The sequence below is a fragment of the Saccostrea echinata genome, unplaced genomic scaffold, assembly GCF_033153115.1.
Source record: "Saccostrea echinata isolate AGI-Se365-2 ecotype Australia unplaced genomic scaffold, CSIRO_AGI_Sech_v1 ptg000023l, whole genome shotgun sequence".
Lineage (NCBI taxonomy): Eukaryota > Metazoa > Mollusca > Bivalvia > Ostreida > Ostreidae > Saccostrea > Saccostrea echinata.
Window position 1 is genome coordinate 495672 of NW_026889772.1, and position 26906 is coordinate 522577.

The following is a 26906-nucleotide window of genomic DNA, read 5'->3' on the forward strand; positions in this document are numbered from 1 at the left end:
TATATAGGGAAAATGCATTAATTCTCTGAAAATCTTCTTCTCTGCTCCTGGGTATTAAATAAAGTAACTAAGTTCATAGTTATGATGAACAAGAGTGCCTCTTCCAAAATTGTGAAATTCATGGCCCCAGGGTGGGGCTATATAGATCATATAGTGGAAGTGCATTATTTCTTTGAAAATCTTCTTCTCTGCTCCTAGGTATTAAATAAGGTAACTAAGTACATAGTTATGATGAGCAAGAGTGCCTTTTCCAAAATTGTGAAAGTCATGGCCCCGGGGTTAGGGGTTCTGGTGTAAGGGCCGGGCTCTATTGATTATATAGGGAAAATGCATTAATTCTCTGAAAATCTTCTTCTCTGCTCCTGGGTATTAAATAAAGTAACTAAGTACATGGTTATGATGAACAAGAGTGCCTCTTCCAAAATTGTGAAATTCATGGCCCCAGGGTCAGTGGTTCTGGCCCCATGGTGGGGCTATATAGATCATATAGTGAAAATGCATTAATTCTTTGAAAATCTTCTCCTCTGCTCCTGGGTCTTAAATAAGGTAACTAAGTACATAGTTATGATGAGCAAGAGTGCCTTTTCCAAAATTGTGAAATTCATGGCCCCGGGGTTAGGGGTTCTGGTGTAAGGGCCGGGCTCTATTGATTATATAGGGAAAATTCATTAATTCTTTGAAAATCTTCTTCTCTGCTCCTGGGTATTAAATAAAGTAACTAAGTACATAGTTATGATGAGCAAGAGAGCCTCTTCCAAAATTGTGAATTTCATGGCCCCAGGGTCAGGGGTTCTGGTGTTACGACGGGGCTCTATCGACTATATAGTGAAAATTCATTAATTCTTTGAAAATCTTCTCCTCTGCTCCTGGGCATTAAGGTGATAAACTAAGTACCTAGTTATGATGAGGAGGTGGACCCCTTCCAGAATTGTGAAAGCCATGGCCCCTGGGTCAGGGGTTCTGGTGTTAGGGCGGGGCTCTATTGATTATATAGTGAAAATGCATTAATTCTTTGAAAATCTTCTCCTCTGCTCCTGGGCATTAAGGTGATAAACTAAGTACCTAGTTATGATGAGGAGGTGGACCCCTTCCAGAATTGTGAAAGCCATGGCCCCAGGGTCAGGGGTTCTGGTGTTAGGGCGGGGCTCTATTGATTATATAGTGAAAATGCATTAATTCTTTGAAAATCTTCTTCTCTGCTCCTGGGTATTATTTAAACCAACTAAGTGCATGGTTATGATGCATAAGGGTGCCTTTTCAAAAATTATGAATTTCATGGCCCCAGGGTCAGGGGTTCTGGTGTTAGGGCGGGGCTCTATTGATTATATAGTGAAAATGCATTGATTCTTTGAAAATCTTCTCTGCTACTGGAGATTATTTTAACAAACTAAGTGCATGGTTATGATGCATAAGGATGCCTTTTTAAAAATTGTGAATTTCATGGCCCCAGGGTCAGGGGTTCCGGTGTTAGGGCGGTGTTCTATTGATTTTATAGTGAAAATGCATTGATTCTATGAAAATCTTCTTCTTTGCTACTGGAGATTATTTAAACAAACTAAGTGCATGATTATGATAGGCAAGGATGCCTCTTCCAAAATTTTTAAATACATGGCCTCAGTTTTTGGGGTTCTTGAGGAGGGAGGGGGGCTCTATTGATTATATAGTGAAAATGCATTAATTCTATTAATTAATCATTAACTAATCCTGTCTGCTCCTTAGTGTTGAGCTGATAAATAAATTGCTTAGCTATGATGAAGATGGGAGCTTCGAACAGAATTTTTAAGTCTTGTGGTCCTAGGGTCAGGGGTTCTGGCAAAACAAGGAAGGGGGGGGGGCTTTTGATAATATAGTGGAAAAGTTTTAATTCTTTGAAGTCCATAGTTATGATGATGAGGGTAACTCTTCCAAATTTGTAAATTTCTTGACCTTTGGTCTTGGGTTCTGGTGTTAGGGTAAGGCTTTGTTGAATCTGTAGTGAAAATGCATTGTACCTGTGAAATTCTTCTTTTCTTCTGGGCATATCGAAAGCAAACTGAGTAAAAGTTTAAATGATATAAGTAAGCGTATTTCTACCAGATTTTTGAACATCTGGACAATTTGTCTAAGCATTCTGGTCCTGGACAGGGCTCTATTAATTTGTATTCTACTGAGAGAAGTTATTTCCCTTTTCCATTCACCTTTGATAATTAATCACTGTAAATAATGTATTTGAAAGATTAATAGAATAAGATAATTATGCAAGAATGTTTATCGTATAATTCAAAAAGTACTTTCTTAGTTTTAATAATCAGGCAGACCTGTAAGTAATAGATAAATAAAAATGAGACAAAAATAACTTATGAAAAGTTCTTCAAAGACCATAAGAGAGGTCAATGCTAGAGGTCTTAATATGGGTTAAAAAATAGTACAGAAGCACTAGTTTGTTAATAGTCTGCATGGTGATAATGTTAAGTGGGGGACAGATTAGAACTTAAGTTATGAGTTGATACTGAATACTAGACTAATTATTTTTTTGATCCTGATCTTCCTTACTTCTTTTGCTTTAGGGCAACAAAGCTTCATCTGTCAGTGTATTTAACTTCTAAATTGTTGTATTATACTCAGGTGACCGTTAAGGACCTTGGGCCTCTTGTTTTTTTTTGTCATTATCTGCTGAAAGTCTCATAACTTCATTAATTTAGTTAAAAGCTTTATTATAATAAATGATGTAAATATTGCCTTGTGTGAGACCTAAAGTCATTAACAGGATCAGAACTTCCTTGCTGTCCCTGAGAACAGACAACAATGGAATTGAAAGCAGTTATTTGCCCTACTTTAATAAAGGTAAGGCTACTTGTTCCTGCCAAATGGCCATGGGTTGTAGTTGATAGGTACAGCTTAGGTCCTGCATATTCTATAGATTCGGCTTTGAGGTCATCATTTTCTTTTAAGTGGGATCGATTAGAGGGTAGTTTTTCGTGAGGTTTGGGTTAGAGGGAGGTATTTTAAGTTAGTATTTTTTATTTGATTGGTTAAAGTTCTTTTCATTTGATTGGTTAAGCTTCTTGACGTCATTTTGTGTTAGGAGAGGGCGGTGGGAGGTTGGTCTATTTAGCTTGTGGGGTCATCATTTTCTGTTGGAAGGTTTGGGTTAGAGGGAGGTATTTTAAGTTAGTCTTTTCTATTTGATTGGTTAAGCTTCTTGACGTCATTTTGTGTTAGGAGAGGGCGGTGGGAGGTTGGTCTATTTAGCTTGTGGGGTCATCATTTTCTGTTAGAAGGTTTTGGTTAGAGGGAGGTATTTTAAGTTAGTCTTTTGTATTTGATTGGTTAAAGTTCTTTTGATTTGATTGGTTAAGCTTCTTGACGTCATTTTGTGTTAGGAGAGGGCGGTGGGAGGTTGGTCTATTTAGCTTGTGGGGTCATCATTTTCTGTTAGAAGGTTTGGGTTAGAGGGAGGTATTTTAAGTTAGTCTTTTGTATTTGATTGGTTAAAGTTCTTTTGATTTGATTGGTTAAGCTTCTTGACGTCATTATGTGTTAGGAGAGGGCGGTGGGAGGTTGGTCTATTTAGCTTGTGGGGTCATCATTTTCTGTTAGAAGGTTTGGGTTAGAGGGAGGTATTTTAAGTTAGTCTTTTGTATTTGATTGGTTAAAGTTCTTTTGATTTGATTGGTTAAGCTTCTTGACGTCATTTTGTGTTAGGAGAGGGCGGTGGGAGGTTGGTCTATTTAGCTTGTGGGGTCATCATTTTCTGTTAGAAGGTTTGGGTTAGAGGGAGGTATTTTAAGTTAGTCTTTTCTATTTGATTGGTTAAAGTTCTGTTCATTTGATTGGTTAAGCTTCTTGACGTCATTTTGTGTTAGGAGAGGGCGGTGGGAGGTTGGTCTGTTTAGCTTGTGGGGTCATCATTTTCTGTTAGAAGGTTTGGGTTAGAGGGAGGTATTTTAAGTTAGTCTTTTGTATTTGATTGGTTAAAGTTCTTTTGATTTGATTGGTTAAGCTTCTTGACGTCATTTTGTGTTAGGAGAGGGCGGTGGGAGGTTGGTCTATTTAGCTTGTGGGGTCATCATTTTCTGTTAGAAGGTTTGGGTTAGAGGGAGGTATTTTAAGTTAGTCTTTTGTATTTGATTGGTTAAAGTTCTTTTGATTTGATTGGTTAAGCTTCTTGACGTCATTTTGTGTTAGGAGAGGGCGGTGGGAGGTTGGTCTATTTAGCTTGTGGGGTCATCATTTTCTGTTAGAAGGTTTGGGTTAGAGGGAGGTATTTTAAGTTAGTCTTTTGTATTTGATTGGTTAAAGTTCTGTTCATTTGATTGGTTAAGCTTCTTGACGTCATTTTGTGTTAGGAGAGGGCGGTGGGAGGTTGGTCTATTTAGCTTGTGGGGTCATCATTTTCTGTTAGAAGGTTTGGGTTAGAGGGAGGTATTTTAAGTTAGTCTTTTGTATTTGATTGGTTAAAGTTCTGTTCATTTGATTGGTTAAGCTTCTTGACGTCATTTTGTGTTAGGAGAGGGCGGTGGGAGGTTGGTCTATTTAGCTTGTGGGGTCATCATTTTCTGTTAGAAGGTTTGGGTTAGAGGGAGGTATTTTAAGTTAGTCTCCCTATATTTGATTGGTTAAGCTCCTTGGGGATCAGGAACTTAGAGAATAGATCCTCAGCCCAATAGGGGCTTGTCGTAAGAGGCGACAGAAGGGTGTAGTTTAAGGGGTAGACTTAGGCTCTGAATTTTCTGAGAGGCTGGACTTTAAGTTGGTGTGTGCTTAAAAAGTACAACCTCACAGAAAATTCTTCCCTTTAGGTGTTAGGAGGGTTTGGTTAGAAGAGGGTCTTTTTAGTTATTCTGTTTGTTTTTGATTGGTTAAAGTTCTTTGCATTTGATTGGTTAAGCTTCTTGACGTCATTTTGTGTTAGGAGAGGGCGGTGGGAGGTTGGTCAATTTAGCTTGTGGGGTCATCATTTTCTGTTAGAAGGTTTGGGTTAGAGGGAGGTATTTTAAGTTAGTCTTTTGTATTTGATTGGTTAAAGTTCTTTTGATTTGATTGGTTAAGCTTCTTGACGTCATTTTGTGTTAGGAGAGGGCGGTGGGAGGTTGGTCTATTTAGCTTGTGGGGTCATCATTTTCTGTTAGAAGGTTTGGGTTAGAGGGAGGTATTTTAAGTTAGTCTTTTGTATTTGATTGGTTAAAGTTCTTTTGATTTGATTGGTTAAGCTTCTTGACGTCATTTTGTGTTAGGAGAGGGCTGTGGGAGGTTGGTCTATTTAGCTTGTGGGGTCATCATTTTCTGTTAGAAGGTTTGGGTTAGAGGGAGGTATTTTAAGTTAGTCTTTTGTATTTGATTGGTTAAAGTTCTTTTGATTTGATTGGTTAAGCTTCTTGACGTCATTTTGTGTTAGGAGAGGGCGGTGGGAGGTTGGTCTATTTAGCTTGTGGGGTCATCATTTTCTGTTAGAAGGTTTGGGTTAGAGGGAGGTATTTTAAGTTAGTCTTTTGTATTTGATTGGTTAAAGTTCTTTTGATTTGATTGGTTAAGCTTCTTGACGTCATTTTGTGTTAGGAGAGGGCGGTGGGAGGTTGGTCTATTTAGCTTGTGGGGTCATCATTTTCTGTTAGAAGGTTTGGGTTAGAGGGAGGTATTTTAAGTTAGTCTTTTGTATTTGATTGGTTAAAGTTCTTTTGATTTGATTGGTTAAGCTTCTTGACGTCATTTTGTGTTAGGAGAGGGCGGTGGGAGGTTGGTCTATTTAGCTTGTGGGGTCATCATTTTCTGTTAGAAGGTTTGGGTTAGAGGGAGGTATTTTAAGTTAGTCTTTTGTATTTGATTGGTTAAAGTTCTTTTGATTTGATTGGTTAAGCTTCTTGACGTCATTTTGTGTTAGGAGAGGGCGGTGGGAGGTTGGTCTATTTAGCTTGTGGGGTCATCATTTTCTGTTAGAAGGTTTGGGTTAGAGGGAGGTATTTTAAGTTAGTCTTTTGTATTTGATTGGTTAAAGTTCTTTTGATTTGATTGGTTAAGCTTCTTGACGTCATTTTGTGTTAGGAGAGGGCGGTGGGAGGTTGGTCTATTTAGCTTGTGGGGTCATCATTTTCTGTTAGAAGGTTTGGGTTAGAGGGAGGTATTTTAAGTTAGTCTCCCTATATTTGATTGGTTAAGCTCCTTGGGGATCAGGAACTTAGAGAATAGATCCTCAGCCCAATAGGGGCTTGTCGTAAGAGGCGACAGAAGGGTGTAGTTTAAGGGGTAGACTTAGGCTCTGAATTTTCTGAGAGGCTGGACTTTAAGTTGGTGTGTGCTTAAAAAGTACAACCTCACAGAAAATTCTTCCCTTTAGGTGTTAGGAGGGTTTGGTTAGAAGAGGGTCTTTTTAGTTATTCTGTTTGTTTTTGATTGGTTAAAGTTCTTTTGATTTGATTGGTTAAGCTTCTTGACGTCATTTTGTGTTAGGAGAGGGCGGTGGGAGGTTGGTCTGTTTAGCTTGTGGGGTCATCATTTTCTGTTAGAAGGTTTGGGTTAGAGGGAGGTATTTTAAGTTAGTCTTTTGTATTTGATTGGTTAAAGTTCTTTTGATTTGATTGGTTAAGCTTCTTGACGTCATTTTGTGTTAGGAGAGGGCGGTGGGAGGTTGGTCTATTTAGCTTGTGGGGTCATCATTTTCTGTTAGAAGGTTTGGGTTAGAGGGAGGTATTTTAAGTTAGTCTTTTGTATTTGATTGGTTAAAGTTCTTTTGATTTGATTGGTTAAGCTTCTTGACGTCATTTTGTGTTAGGAGAGGGCGGTGGGAGGTTGGTCTATTTAGCTTGTGGGGTCATCATTTTCTGTTAGAAGGTTTGGGTTAGAGGGAGGTATTTTAAGTTAGTCTCCCTATATTTGATTGGTTAAGCTCCTTGGGGATCAGGAACTTAGAGAATAGATCCTCAGCCCAATAGGGGCTTGTCGTAAGAGGCGACAGAAGGGTGTAGTTTAAGGGGTAGACTTAGGCTCTGAATTTTCTGAGAGGCTGGACTTTAAGTTGGTGTGTGCTTAAAAAGTACAACCTCACAGAAAATTCTTCCCTTTAGGTGTTAGGAGGGTTTGGTTAGAAGAGGGTCTTTTTAGTTATTCTGTTTGTTTTTGATTGGTTAAAGTTCTTTGCATTTGATTGGTTAAGCTTCTTGACGTCATTTTGTGTTAGGAGAGGGCGGTGGGAGGTTGGTCTATTTAGCTTGTGGGGTCATCATTTTCTGTTAGAAGGTTTGGGTTAGAGGGAGGTATTTTAAGTTAGTCTTTTGTATTTGATTGGTTAAAGTTCTTTTGATTTGATTGGTTAAGCTTCTTGACGTCATTTTGTGTTAGGAGAGGGCGGTGGGAGGTTGGTCTATTTAGCTTGTGGGGTCATCATTTTCTGTTAGAAGGTTTGGGTTAGAGGGAGGTATTTTAAGTTAGTCTTTTGTATTTGATTGGTTAAAGTTCTTTTGATTTGATTGGTTAAGCTTCTTGACGTCATTTTGTGTTAGGAGAGGGCGGTGGGAGGTTGGTCTATTTAGCTTGTGGGGTCATCATTTTCTGTTAGAAGGTTTGGGTTAGAGGGAGGTATTTTAAGTTAGTCTTTTGTATTTGATTGGTTAAAGTTCTTTTGATTTGATTGGTTAAGCTTCTTGACGTCATTTTGTGTTAGGAGAGGGCGGTGGGAGGTTGGTCTATTTAGCTTGTGGGGTCATCATTTTCTGTTAGAAGGTTTGGGTTAGAGGGAGGTATTTTAAGTTAGTCTTTTGTATTTGATTGGTTAAAGTTCTTTTGATTTGATTGGTTAAGCTTCTTGACGTCATTTTGTGTTAGGAGAGGGCGGTGGGAGGTTGGTCTATTTAGCTTGTGGGGTCATCATTTTCTGTTAGAAGGTTTGGGTTAGAGGGAGGTATTTTAAGTTAGTCTTTTGTATTTGATTGGTTAAAGTTCTTTTGATTTGATTGGTTAAGCTTCTTGACGTCATTTTGTGTTAGGAGAGGGCGGTGGGAGGTTGGTCTATTTAGCTTGTGGGGTCATCATTTTCTGTTAGAAGGTTTGGGTTAGGGGGAGGTATTTTAAGTTAGTCTTTTCTATTTGATTGGTTAAAGTTCTTTTGATTTGATTGGTTAAGCTTCTTGACGTCATTTTGTGTTAGGAGAGGGCGGTGGGAGGTTGGTCTATTTAGCTTGTGGGGTCATCATTTTCTGTTAGCAGGTTTGGGTTAGAGGGAGGTATTTTAAGTTAGTCTTTTGTATTTGATTGGTTAAAGTTCTGTTCATTTGATTGGTTAAGCTTCTTGACGTCATTTTGTGTTAGGAGAGGGCGGTGGGAGGTTGGTCTATTTAGCTTGTGGGGTCATCATTTTCTGTTAGAAGGTTTGGGTTAGAGGGAGGTATTTTAAGTAAGTCTTTTGTATTTGATTGGTTAAAGTTCTGTTCATTTGATTGGTTAAGCTTCTTGACGTCATTTTGTGTTAGGAGAGGGCGGTGGGAGGTTGGTCTATTTAGCTTGTGGGGTCATCATTTTCTGTTAGAAGGTTTGGGTTAGAGGGAGGTATTTTAAGTTAGTCTTTTGTATTTGATTGGTTAAAGTTCTTTTGATTTGATTGGTTAAGCTTCTTGACGTCATTTTGTGTTAGGAGAGGGCGGTGGGAGGTTGGTCTATTTAGCTTGTGGGGTCATCATTTTCTGTTAGAAGGTTTGGGTTAGAGGGAGGTATTTTAAGTTAGTCTTTTGTATTTGATTGGTTAAAGTTCTTTTGATTTGATTGGTTAAGCTTCTTGACGTCATTTTGTGTTAGGAGAGGGCGGTGGGAGGTTGGTCTATTTAGCTTGTGGGGTCATCATTTTCTGTTAGAAGGTTTGGGTTAGAGGGAGGTATTTTAAGTTAGTCTTTTGTATTTGATTGGTTAAAGTTCTTTTGATTTGATTGGTTAAGCTTCTTGACGTCATTTTGTGTTAGGAGAGGGCGGTGTAGGGTTGGTCTATTTAGCTTGTGGGGTCATCATTTTCTGTTAGAAGGTTTGGGTTAGAGGGAGGTATTTTAAGTTAGTCTTTTGTATTTGATTGGTTAAAGTTCTTTTGATTTGATTGGTTAAGCTTCTTGACGTCATTTTGTGTTAGGAGAGGGCGGTGGGAGGTTGGTCTATTTAGCTTGTGGGGTCATCATTTTCTGTTAGAAGGTTTGGGTTAGAGGGAGGTATTTTAAGTTAGTCTTTTGTATTTGATTGGTTAAAGTTCTTTTGATTTGATTGGTTAAGCTTCTTGACGTCATTTTGTGTTAGGAGAGGGCGGTGGGAGGTTGGTCTATTTAGCTTGTGGGGTCATCATTTTCTGTTAGAAGGTTTGGGTTAGAGGGAGGTATTTTAAGTTAGTCTTTTGTATTTGATTGGTTAAAGTTCTTTTGATTTGATTGGTTAAGCTTCTTGACGTCATTTTGTGTTAGGAGAGGGCGGTGGGAGGTTGGTCTATTTAGCTTGTGGGGTCATCATTTTCTGTTAGAAGGTTTGGGTTAGAGGGAGGTATTTTAAGTTAGTCTTTTGTATTTGATTGGTTAAAGTTCTTTTGATTTGATTGGTTAAGCTTCTTGACGTCATTTTGTGTTAGGAGAGGGCGGTGGGAGGTTGGTCTATTTAGCTTGTGGGGTCATCATTTTCTGTTAGAAGGTTTGGGTTAGAGGGAGGTATTTTAAGTTAGTCTTTTGTATTTGATTGGTTAAAGTTCTTTTGATTTGATTGGTTAAGCTTCTTGACGTCATTTTGTGTTAGGAGAGGGCGGTGGGAGGTTGGTCTATTTAGCTTGTGGGGTCATCATTTTCTGTTAGAAGGTTTGGGTTAGAGGGAGGTATTTTAAGTTAGTCTTTTGTATTTGATTGGTTAAAGTTCTTTTGATTTGATTGGTTAAGCTTCTTGACGTCATTTTGTGTTAGGAGAGGGCGGTGGGAGGTTGGTCTATTTAGCTTGTGGGGTCATCATTTTCTGTTAGAAGGTTTGGGTTAGAGGGAGGTATTTTAAGTTAGTCTCCCTATATTTGATTGGTTAAGCTCCTTGGGGATCAGGAACTTAGAGAATAGATCCTCAGCCCAATAGGGGCTTGTCGTAAGAGGCGACAGAAGGGTGTAGTTTAAGGGGTAGACTTAGGCTCTGAATTTTCTGAGAGGCTGGACTTTAAGTTGGTGTGTGCTTAAAAAGTACAACCTCACAGAAAATTCTTCCCTTTAGGTGTTAGGAGGGTTTGGTTAGAAGAGGGTCTTTTTAGTTATTCTGTTTGTTTTTGATTGGTTAAAGTTCTTTGCATTTGATTGGTTAAGCTTCTTGACGTCATTTTGTGTTAGGAGAGGGCGGTGGGAGGTTGGTCTATTTAGCTTGTGGGGTCATCATTTTCTGTTAGAAGGTTTGGGTTAGAGGGAGGTATTTTAAGTTAGTCTTTTGTATTTGATTGGTTAAAGTTCTTTTGATTTGATTGGTTAAGCTTCTTGACGTCATTTTGTGTTAGGAGAGGGCGGTGGGAGGTTGGTCTATTTAGCTTGTGGGGTCATCATTTTCTGTTAGAAGGTTTGGGTTAGAGGGAGGTATTTTAAGTTAGTCTTTTGTATTTGATTGGTTAAAGTTCTTTTGATTTGATTGGTTAAGCTTCTTGACGTCATTTTGTGTTAGGAGAGGGCGGTGGGAGGTTGGTCTATTTAGCTTGTGGGGTCATCATTTTCTGTTAGAAGGTTTGGGTTAGAGGGAGGTATTTTAAGTTAGTCTTTTCTATTTGATTGGTTAAAGTTCTGTTCATTTGATTGGTTAAGCTTCTTGACGTCATTTTGTGTTAGGAGAGGGCGGTGGGAGGTTGGTCTATTTAGCTTGTGGGGTCATCATTTTCTGTTAGAAGGTTTGGGTTAGAGGGAGGTATTTTAAGTTAGTCTTTTGTATTTGATTGGTTAAAGTTCTGTTCATTTGATTGGTTAAGCTTCTTGACGTCATTTTGTGTTAGGAGAGGGCGGTGGGAGGTTGGTCTATTTAGCTTGTGGGGTCATCATTTTCTGTTAGAAGGTTTGGGTTAGAGGGAGGTATTTTAAGTTAGTCTTTTGTATTTGATTGGTTAAAGTTCTTTTGATTTGATTGGTTAAGCTTCTTGACGTCATTTTGTGTTAGGAGAGGGCGGTGGGAGGTTGGTCTATTTAGCTTGTGGGGTCATCATTTTCTGTTAGCAGGTTTGGGTTAGAGGGAGGTATTTTAAGTTAGTCTTTTGTATTTGATTGGTTAAATTTCTGTTCATTTGATTGGTTAAGCTTCTTGACGTCATTTTGTGTTAGGAGAGGGCGGTGGGAGGTTGGTCTATTTAGCTTGTGGGGTCATCATTTTCTGTTAGAAGGTTTGGGTTAGAGGGAGGTATTTTAAGTTAGTCTTTTGTATTTGATTGGTTAAAGTTCTGTTCATTTGATTGGTTAAGCTTCTTGACGTCATTTTGTGTTAGGAGAGGGCGGTGGGAGGTTGGTCAATTTAGCTTGTGGGGTCATCATTTTCTGTTAGAAGGTTTGGGTTAGAGGGAGGTATTTTAAGTTAGTCTTTTGTATTTGATTGGTTAAAGTTCTTTTGATTTGATTGGTTAAGCTTCTTGACGTCATTTTGTGTTAGGAGAGGGCGGTGGGAGGTTGGTCTATTTAGCTTGTGGGGTCATCATTTTCTGTTAGAAGGTTTGGGTTAGAGGGAGGTATTTTAAGTTAGTCTCCCTATATTTGATTGGTTAAGCTCCTTGGGGATCAGGAACTTAGAGAATAGATCCTCAGCCCAATAGGGGCTTGTCGTAAGAGGCGACAGAAGGGTGTAGTTTAAGGGGTAGACTTAGGCTCTGAATTTTCTGAGAGGCTGGACTTTAAGTTGGTGTGTGCTTAAAAAGTACAACCTCACAGAAAATTCTTCCCTTTAGGTGTTAGGAGGGTTTGGTTAGAAGAGGGTCTTTTTAGTTATTCTGTTTGTTTTTGATTGGTTAAAGTTCTTTGCATTTGATTGGTTAAGCTTCTTGACGTCATTTTGTGTTAGGAGAGGGCGGTGGGAGGTTGGTCAATTTAGCTTGTGGGGTCATCATTTTCTGTTAGAAGGTTTGGGTTAGAGGGAGGTATTTTAAGTTAGTCTTTTCTATTTGATTGGTTAAAGTTCTTTTGATTTGATTGGTTAAGCTTCTTGACGTCATTTTGTGTTAGGAGAGGGCGGTGGGAGGTTGGTCTATTTAGCTTGTGGGGTCATCATTTTCTGTTAGAAGGTTTGGGTTAGAGGGAGGTATTTTAAGTTAGTCTTTTGTATTTGATTGGTTAAAGTTCTGTTCATTTGATTGGTTAAGCTTCTTGACGTCATTTTGTGTTAGGAGAGGGCGGTGGGAGGTTGGTCTATTTAGCTTGTGGGGTCATCATTTTCTTTTAGAAGGTTTGGGTTAGAGGGAGGTATTTTAAGTTAGTCTTTACTATTTGATTGGTTAAAGTTCTTTTCATTTGATTGGTTAAGCTTCTTGACGTCATTTTGTGTTAGGAGAGGGCGGTGGGAGGTTGGTCTATTTAGCTTGTGGGGTCATCATTTTCTGTTAGAAGGTTTGGGTTAGGGGGAGGTATTTTAAGTTAGTCTTTTCTATTTGATTGGTTAAAGTTCTTTTGATTTGATTGGTTAAGCTTCTTGACGTCATTTTGTGTTAGGAGAGGGCGGTGGGAGGTTGGTCTATTTAGCTTGTGGGGTCATCATTTTCTGTTAGCAGGTTTGGGTTAGAGGGAGGTATTTTAAGTTAGTCTTTTGTATTTGATTGGTTAAAGTTCTGTTCATTTGATTGGTTAAGCTTCTTGACGTCATTTTGTGTTAGGAGAGGGCGGTGGGAGGTTGGTCTATTTAGCTTGTGGGGTCATCATTTTCTGTTAGAAGGTTTGGGTTAGAGGGAGGTATTTTAAGTTAGTCTTTTGTATTTGATTGGTTAAAGTTCTTTTGATTTGATTGGTTAAGCTTCTTGACGTCATTTTGTGTTAGGAGAGGGCGGTGGGAGGTTGGTCTATTTAGCTTGTGGGGTCATCATTTTCTGTTAGAAGGTTTGGGTTAGAGGGAGGTATTTTAAGTTAGTCTTTTCTATTTGATTGGTTAAAGTTCTTTTGATTTGATTGGTTAAGCTTCTTGACGTCATTTTGTGTTAGGAGAGGGCGGTGGGAGGTTGGTCTATTTAGCTTGTGGGGTCATCATTTTCTGTTAGCAGGTTTGGGTTAGAGGGAGGTATTTTAAGTTAGTCTTTTGTATTTGATTGGTTAAAGTTCTGTTCATTTGATTGGTTAAGCTTCTTGACGTCATTTTGTGTTAGGAGAGGGCGGTGGGAGGTTGGTCTATTTAGCTTGTGGGGTCATCATTTTCTGTTAGAAGGTTTGGGTTAGAGGGAGGTATTTTAAGTTAGTCTTTTGTATTTGATTGGTTAAAGTTCTGTTCATTTGATTGGTTAAGCTTCTTGACGTCATTTTGTGTTAGGAGAGGGCGGTGGGAGGTTGGTCTATTTAGCTTGTGGGGTCATCATTTTCTGTTAGAAGGTTTGGGTTAGAGGGAGGTATTTTAAGTTAGTCTTTTCTATTTGATTGGTTAAAGTTCTGTTCATTTGATTGGTTAAGCTTCTTGACGTCATTTTGTGTTAGGAGAGGGCGGTGGGAGGTTGGTCTATTTAGCTTGTGGGGTCATCATTTTCTGTTAGAAGGTTTGGGTTAGAGGGAGGTATTTTAAGTTAGTCTTTTGTATTTGATTGGTTAAAGTTCTGTTCATTTGATTGGTTAAGCTTCTTGACGTCATTTTGTGTTAGGAGAGGGCGGTGGGAGGTTGGTCAATTTAGCTTGTGGGGTCATCATTTTCTGTTAGAAGGTTTGGGTTAGAGGGAGGTATTTTAAGTTAGTCTTTTGTATTTGATTGGTTAAAGTTCTGTTCATTTGATTGGTTAAGCTTCTTGACGTCATTTTGTGTTAGGAGAGGGCGGTGGGAGGTTGGTCTATTTAGCTTGTGGGGTCATCATTTTCTGTTAGAAGGTTTGGGTTAGAGGGAGGTATTTTAAGTTAGTCTTTTCTATTTGATTGGTTAAAGTTCTGTTCATTTGATTGGTTAAGCTTCTTGACGTCATTTTGTGTTAGGAGAGGGCGGTGGGAGGTTGGTCTATTTAGCTTGTGGGGTCATCATTTTCTGTTAGAAGGTTTGGGTTAGAGGGAGGTATTTTAAGTTAGTCTTTTGTATTTGATTGGTTAAAGTTCTTTTGATTTGATTGGTTAAGCTTCTTGACGTCATTTTGTGTTAGGAGAGGGCGGTGGGAGGTTGGTCTATTTAGCTTGTGGGGTCATCATTTTCTGTTAGAAGGTTTGGGTTAGAGGGAGGTATTTTAAGTTAGTCTCCCTATATTTGATTGGTTAAGCTCCTTGGGGATCAGGAACTTAGAGAATAGATCCTCAGCCCAATAGGGGCTTGTCGTAAGAGGCGACAGAAGGGTGTAGTTTAAGGGGTAGACTTAGGCTCTGAATTTTCTGAGAGGCTGGACTTTAAGTTGGTGTGTGCTTAAAAAGTACAACCTCACAGAAAATTCTTCCCTTTAGGTGTTAGGAGGGTTTGGTTAGAAGAGGGTCTTTTTAGTTATTCTGTTTGTTTTTGATTGGTTAAAGTTCTTTGCATTTGATTGGTTAAGCTTCTTGACGTCATTTTGTGTTAGGAGAGGGCGGTGTGAGGTTGGTCAATTTAGCTTGTGGGGTCATCATTTTCTGTTAGAAGGTTTGGGTTAGAGGGAGGTATTTTAAGTTAGTCTTTTCTATTTGATTGGTTAAAGTTCTTTTGATTTGATTGGTTAAGCTTCTTGACGTCATTTTGTGTTAGGAGAGGGCGGTGGGAGGTTGGTCTATTTAGCTTGTGGGGTCATCATTTTCTGTTAGAAGGTTTGGGTTAGAGGGAGGTATTTTAAGTTAGTCTTTTCTATTTGATTGGTTAAAGTTCTGTTCATTTGATTGGTTAAGCTTCTTGACGTCATTTTGTGTTAGGAGAGGGCGGTGGGAGGTTGGTCTATTTAGCTTGTGGGGTCATCATTTTCTGTTAGAAGGTTTGGGTTAGAGGGAGGTATTTTAAGTTAGTCTTTTGTATTTGATTGGTTAAAGTTCTGTTCATTTGATTGGTTAAGCTTCTTGACGTCATTTTGTGTTAGGAGAGGGCGGTGGGAGGTTGGTCTATTTAGCTTGTGGGGTCATCATTTTCTGTTAGAAGGTTTGGGTTAGAGGGAGGTATTTTAAGTTAGTCTTTTCTATTTGATTGGTTAAAGTTCTGTTCATTTGATTGGTTAAGCTTCTTGACGTCATTTTGTGTTAGGAGAGGGCGGTGGGAGGTTGGTCTATTTAGCTTGTGGGGTCATCATTTTCTGTTAGAAGGTTTGGGTTAGAGGGAGGTATTTTAAGTTAGTCTTTTCTATTTGATTGGTTAAGCTCCTTGGGGATCAGGAACTTAGAGAATAGATCCTCAGCCCAATAGGGGCTTGTCGTAAGAGGCGACAGAAGGGTGTAGTTTAAGGGGTAGACTTAGGCTCTGAATTTTCTGAGAGGCTGGACTTTAAGTTGGTGTGTGCTTAAAAAGTACAACCTCACAGAAAATTCTTCCCTTTAGGTGTTAGGAGGGTTTGGTTAGAAGAGGGTCTTTTTAGTTATTCTGTTTGTTTTTGATTGGTTAAAGTTCTTTGCATTTGATTGGTTAAGCTTCTTGACGTCATTTTGTGTTAGGAGAGGGCGGTGAGAGGTTGGTCAATTTAGCTTGTGGGGTCATCATTTTCTGTTAGAAGGTTTGGGTTAGAGGGAGGTATTTTAAGTTAGTCTTTTCTATTTCATTGGTTAAAGTTCTGTTCATTTGATTGGTTAAGCTTCTTGACGTCATTTTGTGTTAGGAGAGGGCGGTGGGAGGTTGGTCTATTTAGCTTGTGGGGTCATCATTTTCTGTTAGAAGGTTTGGGTTAGAGGGAGGTATTTTAAGTTAGTCTTTTCTATTTGATTGGTTAAAGTTCTGTTCGTTTGATTGGTTAAGCTTCTTGACGTCATTTTGTGTTAGGAGAGGGCGGTGGGAGGTTGGTCTATTTAGCTTGTGGGGTCATCATTTTCTGTTAGAAGGTTTGGGTTAGAGGGAGGTATTTTAAGTTAGTCTTTTGTATTTGATTGGTTAAAGTTCTGTTCATTTGATTGGTTAAGCTTCTTGACGTCATTTTGTGTTAGGAGAGGGCGGTGGGAGGTTGGTCTATTTAGCTTGTGGGGTCATCATTTTCTGTTAGAAGGTTTGGGTTAGAGGGAGGTATTTTAAGTTAGTCTTTTCTATTTGATTGGTTAAAGTTCTGTTCATTTGATTGGTTAAGCTTCTTGACGTCATTTTGTGTTAGGAGAGGGCGGTGGGAGGTTGGTCTATTTAGCTTGTGGGGTCATCATTTTCTGTTAGAAGGTTTGGGTTAGAGGGAGGTATTTTAAGTTAGTCTTTTGTATTTGATTGGTTAAGCTCCTTGGGGATCAGGAACTTAGAGAATAGATCCTCAGCCCAATAGGGGCTTGTCGTAAGAGGCGACAGAAGGGTGTAGTTTAAGGGGTAGACTTAGGCTCTGAATTTTCTGAGAGGCTGGACTTTAAGTTGGTGTGTGCTTAAAAAGTACAACCTCACAGAAAATTCTTCCCTTTAGGTGTTAGGAGGGTTTGGTTAGAAGAGGGTCTTTTTAGTTATTCTGTTTGTTTTTGATTGGTTAAAGTTCTTTGCATTTGATTGGTTAAGCTTCTTGACGTCATTTTGTGTTAGGAGAGGGCGGTGGGAGGTTGGTCTATTTAGCTTGTGGGGTCATCATTTTCTGTTAGAAGGTTTGGGTTAGAGGGAGGTATTTTAAGTTAGTCTTTTCTATTTGATTGGTTAAGCTTCTTGACGTCATTTTGTGTTAGGAGAGGGCGGTGGGAGGTTGGTCTATTTAGCTTGTGGGGTCATCATTTTCTGTTAGAAGGTTTGGGTTAGAGGGAGGTATTTTAAGTTAGTCTTTTGTATTTGATTGGTTAAAGTTCTTTTGATTTGATTGGTTAAGCTTCTTGACGTCATTTTGTGTTAGGAGAGGGCGGTGGGAGGTTGGTCTATTTAGCTTGTGGGGTCATCATTTTCTGTTAGAAGGTTTGGGTTAGAGGGAGGTATTTTAAGTTAGTCTTTTGTATTTGATTGGTTAAAGTTCTGTTCATTTGATTGGTTAAGCTTCTTGACGTCATTTTGTGTTAGGAGAGGGCGGTGGGAGGTTGGTCTATTTAGCTTGTGGGGTCATCATTTTCTGTTAGAAGGTTTGGGTTAGAGGGAGGTATTTTAAGTTAGTCTTTTGTATTTGATTGGTTAAAGTTCTGTTCATTTGATTGGTTAAGCTTCTTGACGTCATTTTGTGTTAGGAGAGGGCGGTGGGAGGTTGGTCTATTTAGCTTGTGGGGTCATCATTTTCTGTTAGAAGGTTTGGGTTAGAGGGAGGTATTTTAAGTTAGTCTTTTCTATTTGATTGGTTAAAGTTCTGTTCATTTGATTGGTTAAGCTTCTTGACGTCATTTTGTGTTAGGAGAGGGCGGTGGGAGGTTGGTCTATTTAGCTTGTGGGGTCATCATTTTCTGTTAGAAGGTTTGGGTTAGAGGGAGGTATTTTAAGTTAGTCTTTTCTATTTCATTGGTTAAAGTTCTGTTCATTTGATTGGTTAAGCTTCTTGACGTCATTTTGTGTTAGGAGAGGGCGGTGGGAGGTTGGTCTATTTAGCTTGTGGGGTCATCATTTTCTGTTAGAAGGTTTGGGTTAGAGGGAGGTATTTTAAGTTAGTCTTTTGTATTTGATTGGTTAAAGTTCTTTTGATTTGATTGGTTAAGCTTCTTGACGTCATTTTGTGTTAGGAGAGGGCGGTGGGAGGTTGGTCTATTTAGCTTGTGGGGTCATCATTTTCTGTTAGAAGGTTTGGGTTAGAGGGAGGTATTTTAAGTTAGTCTCCCTATATTTGATTGGTTAAGCTCCTTGGGGATCAGGAACTTAGAGAATAGATCCTCAGCCCAATAGGGGCTTGTCGTAAGAGGCGACAGAAGGGTGTAGTTTAAGGGGTAGACTTAGGCTCTGAATTTTCTGAGAGGCTGGACTTTAAGTTGGTGTGTGCTTAAAAAGTACAACCTCACAGAAAATTCTTCCCTTTAGGTGTTAGGAGGGTTTGGTTAGAAGAGGGTCTTTTTAGTTATTCTGTTTGTTTTTGATTGGTTAAAGTTCTTTGCATTTGATTGGTTAAGCTTCTTGACGTCATTTTGTGTTAGGAGAGGGCGGTGTGAGGTTGGTCAATTTAGCTTGTGGGGTCATCATTTTCTGTTAGAAGGTTTGGGTTAGAGGGAGGTATTTTAAGTTAGTCTTTTCTATTTGATTGGTTAAAGTTCTTTTGATTTGATTGGTTAAGCTTCTTGACGTCATTTTGTGTTAGGAGAGGGCGGTGGGAGGTTGGTCTATTTAGCTTGTGGGGTCATCATTTTCTGTTAGAAGGTTTGGGTTAGAGGGAGGTATTTTAAGTTAGTCTTTTCTATTTGATTGGTTAAAGTTCTGTTCATTTGATTGGTTAAGCTTCTTGACGTCATTTTGTGTTAGGAGAGGGCGGTGGGAGGTTGGTCTATTTAGCTTGTGGGGTCATCATTTTCTGTTAGAAGGTTTGGGTTAGAGGGAGGTATTTTAAGTTAGTCTTTTGTATTTGATTGGTTAAAGTTCTGTTCATTTGATTGGTTAAGCTTCTTGACGTCATTTTGTGTTAGGAGAGGGCGGTGGGAGGTTGGTCTATTTAGCTTGTGGGGTCATCATTTTCTGTTAGAAGGTTTGGGTTAGAGGGAGGTATTTTAAGTTAGTCTTTTCTATTTGATTGGTTAAAGTTCTGTTCATTTGATTGGTTAAGCTTCTTGACGTCATTTTGTGTTAGGAGAGGGCGGTGGGAGGTTGGTCTATTTAGCTTGTGGGGTCATCATTTTCTGTTAGAAGGTTTGGGTTAGAGGGAGGTATTTTAAGTTAGTCTTTTCTATTTGATTGGTTAAGCTCCTTGGGGATCAGGAACTTAGAGAATAGATCCTCAGCCCAATAGGGGCTTGTCGTAAGAGGCGACAGAAGGGTGTAGTTTAAGGGGTAGACTTAGGCTCTGAATTTTCTGAGAGGCTGGACTTTAAGTTGGTGTGTGCTTAAAAAGTACAACCTCACAGAAAATTCTTCCCTTTAGGTGTTAGGAGGGTTTGGTTAGAAGAGGGTCTTTTTAGTTATTCTGTTTGTTTTTGATTGGTTAAAGTTCTTTGCATTTGATTGGTTAAGCTTCTTGACGTCATTTTGTGTTAGGAGAGGGCGGTGGGAGGTTGGTCTATTTAGCTTGTGGGGTCATCATTTTCTGTTAGAAGGTTTGGGTTAGAGGGAGGTATTTTAAGTTAGTCTTTTCTATTTGATTGGTTAAAGTTCTTTTGATTTGATTGGTTAAGCTTCTTGACGTCATTTTGTGTTAGGAGAGGGCGGTGGGAGGTTGGTCTATTTAGCTTGTGGGGTCATCATTTTCTGTTAGAAGGTTTGGGTTAGAGGGAGGTATTTTAAGTTAGTCTTTTGTATTTGATTGGTTAAAGTTCTTTTGATTTGATTGGTTAAGCTTCTTGACGTCATTTTGTGTTAGGAGAGGGCGGTGGGAGGTTGGTCTATTTAGCTTGTGGGGTCATCATTTTCTGTTAGAAGGTTTGGGTTAGAGGGAGGTATTTTAAGTTAGTCTTTTGTATTTGATTGTTTAAAGTTCTGTTCATTTGATTGGTTAAGCTTCTTGACGTCATTTTGTGTTAGGAGAGGGCGGTGGGAGGTTGGTCTATTTAGCTTGTGGGGTCATCATTTTCTGTTAGAAGGTTTGGGTTAGAGGGAGGTATTTTAAGTTAGTCTTTTCTATTTGATTGGTTAAAGTTCTGTTCATTTGATTGGTTAAGCTTCTTGACGTCATTTTGTGTTAGGAGAGGGCGGTGGGAGGTTGGTCTATTTAGCTTGTGGGGTCATCATTTTCTGTTAGAAGGTTTGGGTTAGAGGGAGGTATTTTAAGTTAGTCTTTTGTATTTGATTGGTTAAAGTTCTTTTGATTTGATTGGTTAAGCTTCTTGACGTCATTTTGTGTTAGGAGAGGGCGATGGGAGGTTGGTCTATTTAGCTTGTGGGGTCATCATTTTCTGTTAGAAGGTTTGGGTTAGAGGGAGGTATTTTAAGTTAGTCTTTTGTATTTGATTGGTTAAAGTTCTTTTGATTTGATTGGTTAAGCTTCTTGACGTCATTTTGTGTTAGGAGAGGGCGGTGGGAGGTTGGTCTATTTAGCTTGTGGGGTCATCATTTTCTGTTAGAAGGTTTGGGTTAGAGGGAGGTATTTTAAGTTAGTCTTTTGTATTTGATTGGTTAAAGATCTTTTGATTTGATTGGTTAAGCTTCTTGACGTCATTTGAGGTTGGTCTATTTAGCTTGTGGGGTCATCATTTTCTGTTAGAAGGTTTGGGTTAGAGGGAGGTATTTTAAGTTAGTCTTTTCTATTTGATTGGTTAAAGTTCTGTTCATTTGATTGGTTAAGCTTCTTGACGTCATTTTGTGTTAGGAGAGGGCGGTGGGAGGTTGGTCTATTTAGCTTGTGGGGTCATCATTTTCTGTTAGAAGGTTTGGGTTAGAGGGAGGTATTTTAAGTTAGTCTTTTCTATTTGATTGGTTAAAGTTCTGTTCATTTGATTGGTTAAGCTTCTTGACGTCATTTTGTGTTAGGAGAGGGCGGTGGGAGGTTGGTCTATTTAGCTTGTGGGGTCATCATTTTCTGTTAGAAGGTTTGGGTTAGAGGGAGGTATTTTAAGTTAGTCTTTTCTATTTGATTGGTTAAAGTTCTGTTCATTTGATTGGTTAAGCTTCTTGACGTCATTTTGTGTTAGGAGAGGGCGGTGGGAGGTTGGTCTATTTAGCTTGTGGGGTCATCATTTTCTGTTAGAAGGTTTGGGTTAGAGGGAGGTATTTTAAGTTAGTCTTTTGTATTTGATTGGTTAAAGTTCTGTTCATTTGATTGGTTAAGCTTCTTGACGTCATTTTGTGTTAGGAGAGGGCGGTGGGAGGTTGGTCTATTTAGCTTGTGGGGTCATCATTTTCTGTTAGAAGGTTTGGGTTAGAGGGAGGTATTTTAAGTTAGTCTTTTCTATTTCATTGGTTAAAGTTCTGTTCATTTGATTGGTTAAGCTTCTTGACGTCATTTTGTGTTAGGAGAGGGCGGTGGGAGGTTGGTCTATTTAGCTTGTGGGGTCATCATTTTCTGTTAGAAGGTTTGGGTTAGAGGGAGGTATTTTAAGTTAGTCTTTTGTATTTGATTGGTTAAAGTTCTGTTCATTTGATTGGTTAATCTTCTTGACGTCATTTTGTGTTAGGAGAGGGCGGTAGGAGGTTGGTCTATTTAGCTTGTGGGGTCATCATTTTCTGTTAGAAGGTTTGGGTTAGAGGGAGGTATTTTAAGTTAGTCTTTTGTATTTGATTGGTTAAAGTTCTGTTCATTTGATTGGTTAAGCTTCTTGACGTCATTTTGTGTTAGGAGAGGGCGGTGGGAGGTTGGTCTATTTAGCTTGTGGGGTCATCATTTTCTGTTAGAAGGTTTGGGTTAGAGGGAGGTATTTTAAGTTAGTCTTTTGTATTTGATTGGTTAAAGTTCTTTTGATTTGATTGGTTAAGCTTCTTGACGTCATTTTGTGTTAGGAGAGGGCGGTGGGAGGTTGGTCTATTTAGCTTGTGGGGTCATCATTTTCTGTTAGAAGGTTTGGGTTAGAGGGAGGTATTTTAAGTTAGTCTTTTCTATTTGATTGGTTAAAGTTCTGTTCATTTGATTGGTTAAGCTTCTTGACGTCATTTTGTGTTAGGAGAGGGCGGTGGGAGGTTGGTCTATTTAGCTTGTGGGGTCATCACTTTCTGTTAGAAGGTTTGGGTTAGAGGGAGGTATTTTAAGTTAGTCTTTTGTATTTGATTGGTTAAAGTTCTTTTGATTTGATTGGTTAAGCTTCTTGACGTCATTTTGTGTTAGGAGAGGGCGGTGGGAGGTTGGTCTATTTAGCTTGTGGGGTCATCATTTTCTGTTAGAAGGTTTGGGTTAGAGGGAGGTATTTTAAGTTAGTCTCCCTATATTTGATTGGTTAAGCTCCTTGGGGATCAGGAACTTAGAGAATAGATCCTCAGCCCAATAGGGGCTTGTCGTAGGAGGCAACAGAAGGGTGTAGTTTAAGGGGTAGACTTAGGCTCTGAATTTTCTGAGAGGCTGGACTTTAAGTTGGTGTGTGCTTAAAAAGTACAACCTCACAGAAAATTCTTCCCTTTAGGTGTTAGGAGGGTTTGGTTAGAAGAGGGTCTTTTTAGTTATTCTGTTTGTTTTTGATTGGTTAAAGTTCTTTGCATTTGATTGGTTAAGCTTCTTGACGTCATTTTGTGTTAGGAGAGGGCGGTGGGAGGTTGGTCAATTTAGCTTGTGGGGTCATCATTTTCTGTTAGAAGGTTTGGGTTAGAGGGAGGTATTTTAAGTTAGTCTTTTGTATTTGATTGGTTAAAGTTCTTTTGATTTGATTGGTTAAGCTTCTTGACGTCATTTTGTGTTAGGAGAGGGCGGTGGGAGGTTGGTCTATTTAGCTTGTGGGGTCATCATTTTCTGTTAGAAGGTTTGGGTTAGAGGGAGGTATTTTAAGTTAGTCTTTTCTATTTGATTGGTTAAAGTTCTGTTCATTTGATTGGTTAAGCTTCTTGACGTCATTTTGTGTTAGGAGAGGGCGGTGGGAGGTTGGTCTATTTAGCTTGTGGGGTCATCATTTTCTGTTAGAAGGTTTGGGTTAGAGGGAGGTATTTTAAGTTAGTCTTTTGTATTTGATTGGTTAAAGTTCTGTTCATTTGATTGGTTAAGCTTCTTGACGTCATTTTGTGTTAGGAGAGGGCGGTGGGAGGTTGGTCTATTTAGCTTGTGGGGTCATCATTTTCTGTTAGCAGGTTTGGGTTAGAGGGAGGTATTTTAAGTTAGTCTTTTGTATTTGATTGGTTAAAGTTCTTTTGATTTGATTGGTTAAGCTTCTTGACGTCATTTTGTGTTAGGAGAGGGCGGTGGGAGGTTGGTCTATTTAGCTTGTGGGGTCATCATTTTCTGTTAGAAGGTTTGGGTTAGAGGGAGGTATTTTAAGTTAGTCTTTTCTATTTGATTGGTTAAAGTTCTGTTCATTTGATTGGTTAAGCTTCTTGACGTCATTTTGTGTTAGGAGAGGGCGGTGGGAGGTTGGTCTATTTAGCTTGTGGGGTCATCATTTTCTGTTAGAAGGTTTGGGTTAGAGGGAGGTATTTTAAGTTAGTCTTTTGTATTTGATTGGTTAAAGTTCTGTTCATTTGATTGGTTAATCTTCTTGACGTCATTTTGTGTTAGGAGAGGGCGGTGGGAGGTTGGTCTATTTAGCTTGTGGGGTCATCATTTTCTGTTAGAAGGTTTGGGTTAGAGGGAGGTATTTTAAGTTAGTCTTTTGTATTTGATTGGTTAAAGTTCTGTTCATTTGATTGGTTAAGCTTCTTGACGTCATTTTGTGTTAGGAGAGGGCGGTGGGAGGTTGGTCTATTTAGCTTGTGGGGTCATCATTTTCTGTTAGAAGGTTTGGGTTAGAGGGAGGTATTTTAAGTTAGTCTTTTGTATTTGATTGGTTAAAGTTCTTTTGATTTGATTGGTTAAGCTTCTTGACGTCATTTTGTGTTAGGAGAGGGCGGTGGGAGGTTGGTCTATTTAGCTTGTGGGGTCATCATTTTCTGTTAGAAGGTTTGGGTTAGAGGGAGGTATTTTAAGTTAGTCTTTTCTATTTGATTGGTTAAAGTTCTGTTCATTTGATTGGTTAAGCTTCTTGACGTCATTTTGTGTTAGGAGAGGGCGGTGGGAGGTTGGTCTATTTAGCTTGTGGGGTCATCACTTTCTGTTAGAAGGTTTGGGTTAGAGGGAGGTATTTTAAGTTAGTCTTTTGTATTTGATTGGTTAAAGTTCTTTTGATTTGATTGGTTAAGCTTCTTGACGTCATTTTGTGTTAGGAGAGGGCGGTGGGAGGTTGGTCTATTTAGCTTGTGGGGTCATCATTTTCTGTTAGAAGGTTTGGGTTAGAGGGAGGTATTTTAAGTTAGTCTCCCTATATTTGATTGGTTAAGCTCCTTGGGGATCAGGAACTTAGAGAATAGATCCTCAGCCCAATAGGGGCTTGTCGTAGGAGGCAACAGAAGGGTGTAGTTTAAGGGGTAGACTTAGGCTCTGAATTTTCTGAGAGGCTGGACTTTAAGTTGGTGTGTGCTTAAAAAGTACAACCTCACAGAAAATTCTTCCCTTTAGGTGTTAGGAGGGTTTGGTTAGAAGAGGGTCTTTTTAGTTATTCTGTTTGTTTTTGATTGGTTAAAGTTCTTTGCATTTGATTGGTTAAGCTTCTTGACGTCATTTTGTGTTAGGAGAGGGCGGTGGGAGGTTGGTCAATTTAGCTTGTGGGGTCATCATTTTCTGTTAGAAGGTTTGGGTTAGAGGGAGGTATTTTAAGTTAGTCTTTTGTATTTGATTGGTTAAAGTTCTTTTGATTTGATTGGTTAAGCTTCTTGACGTCATTTTGTGTTAGGAGAGGGCGGTGGGAGGTTGGTCTATTTAGCTTGTGGGGTCATCATTTTCTGTTAGAAGGTTTGGGTTAGAGGGAGGTATTTTAAGTTAGTCTTTTGTATTTGATTGGTTAAAGTTCTGTTCATTTGATTGGTTAAGCTTCTTGACGTCATTTTGTGTTAGGAGAGGGCGGTGGGAGGTTGGTCTATTTAGCTTGTGGGGTCATCATTTTCTGTTAGAAGGTTTGGGTTAGAGGGAGGTATTTTAAGTTAGTCTTTTGTATTTGATTGGTTAAAGTTCTGTTCATTTGATTGGTTAAGCTTCTTGACGTCATTTTGTGTTAGGAGAGGGCGGTGGGAGGTTGGTCTATTTAGCTTGTGGGGTCATCATTTTCTGTTAGAAGGTTTGGGTTAGAGGGAGGTATTTTAAGTTAGTCTTTTGTATTTGATTGGTTAAAGTTCTTTTGATTTGATTGGTTAAGCTTCTTGACGTCATTTTGTGTTAGGAGAGGGCGGTGGGAGGTTGGTCTATTTAGCTTGTGGGGTCATCATTTTCTGTTAGAAGGTTTGGGTTAGAGGGAGGTATTTTAAGTTAGTCTTTTGTATTTGATTGGTTAAAGTTCTTTTGATTTGATTGGTTAAGCTTCTTGACGTCATTTTGTGTTAGGAGAGGGCGGTGGGAGGTTGGTCTATTTAGCTTGTGGGGTCATTTTCTGTTAGAAGGTTTGGGTTAGAGGGAGGTATTTTAAGTTAGTCTTTTGTATTTGATTGGTTAAAGTTCTTTTGATTTGATTGGTTAAGCTTCTTGACGTCATTTTGTGTTAGGAGAGGGCGGTGGGAGGTTGGTCTATTTAGCTTGTGGGGTCATCATTTTCTGTTAGCAGGTTTGGGTTAGAGGGAGGTATTTTAAGTTAGTCTCCCTATATTTGATTGGTTAAGCTCCTTGGGGATCAGGAACTTAGAGAATAGATCCTCAGCCCAATAGGGGCTTGTCGTAAGAGGCGACAGAAGGGTGTAGTTTAAGGGGTAGACTTAGGCTCTGAATTTTCTGAGAGGCTGGACTTTAAGTTGGTGTGTGCTTAAAAAGTACAACCTCACAGAAAATTCTTCCCTTTAGGTGTTAGGAGGGTTTGGTTAGAAGAGGGTCTTTTTAGTTATTCTGTTTGTTTTTGATTGGTTAAAGTTCTTTGCATTTGATTGGTTAAGCTTCTTGACGTCATTTTGTGTTAGGAGAGGGCGGTGGGAGGTTGGTCTATTTAGCTTGTGGGGTCATCATTTTCTGTTAGAAGGTTTGGGTTAGAGGGAGGTATTTTAAGTTAGTCTTTTGTATTTGATTGGTTAAAGTTCTTTTGATTTGATTGGTTAAGCTTCTTGACGTCATTTTGTGTTAGGAGAGGGCGGTGGGAGGTTGGTCTATTTAGCTTGTGGGGTCATCATTTTCTGTTAGAAGGTTTGGGTTAGAGGGAGGTATTTTAAGTTAGTCTTTTGTATTTGATTGGTTAAAGTTCTTTTGATTTGATTGGTTAAGCTTCTTGACGTCATTTTGTGTTAGGAGAGGGCGGTGGGAGGTTGGTCTATTTAGCTTGTGGGGTCATCATTTTCTGTTAGAAGGTTTGGGTTAGAGGGAGGTATTTTAAGTTAGTCTTTTCTATTTGATTGGTTAAAGTTCTGTTCATTTGATTGGTTAAGCTTCTTGACGTCATTTTGTGTTAGGAGAGGGCGGTGGGAGGTTGGTCTATTTAGCTTGTGGGGTCATCATTTTCTGTTAGAAGGTTTGGGTTAGAGGGAGGTATTTTAAGTTAGTCTTTTCTATTTGATTGGTTAAAGTTCTGTTCATTTGATTGGTTAAGCTTCTTGACGTCATTTTGTGTTAGGAGAGGGCGGTGGGAGGTTGGTCTATTTAGCTTGTGGGGTCATCATTTTCTGTTAGAAGGTTTGGGTTAGGGGGAGGTATTTTAAGTAAGTCTTTTCTATTTGATTGGTTAAAGTTCTTTGCATTTGATTGGTTAAGCTTCTTGACGTCATTTTGTGTTTGGAGAGGGCGGTGGGAGGTTGGTCTATTTAGCTTGTGGGGTCATCATTTTCTGTTAGAAGGTTTGGGTTAGAGGGAGGTATTTTAAGTTAGTCTTTTGTATTTGATTGGTTAAAGTTCTGTTCATTTGATTGGTTAAGCTTCTTGACGTCATTTTGTGTTAGGAGAGAGGGCGGTGGGAGGTTGGTCTATTTAGCTTGTGGGGTCATCATTTTCTGTTAGAAGGTTTGGGTTAGAGGGAGGTATTTTAAGTAAGTCTTTTCTATTTGATTGGTTAAAGTTCTTTTCATTTGATTGGTTA

At 39.1% G+C, this 26906-nt stretch overlaps 1 long non-coding RNA gene across 1 annotated transcript in view; it reads left to right on the plus strand.

Annotated features, from left to right (window-relative positions):
• Positions 1-26906, plus strand: part of LOC133191020 (uncharacterized) — a 70836-nt gene that overhangs the window by 24853 nt on the left and 19077 nt on the right. Inside the window, exon 3 of the long non-coding RNA XR_009721653.1 lies at positions 2747-2823. This is a non-coding gene — a long non-coding RNA (uncharacterized LOC133191020). The remainder of the gene's footprint in view (positions 1-2746; positions 2824-26906) is intronic.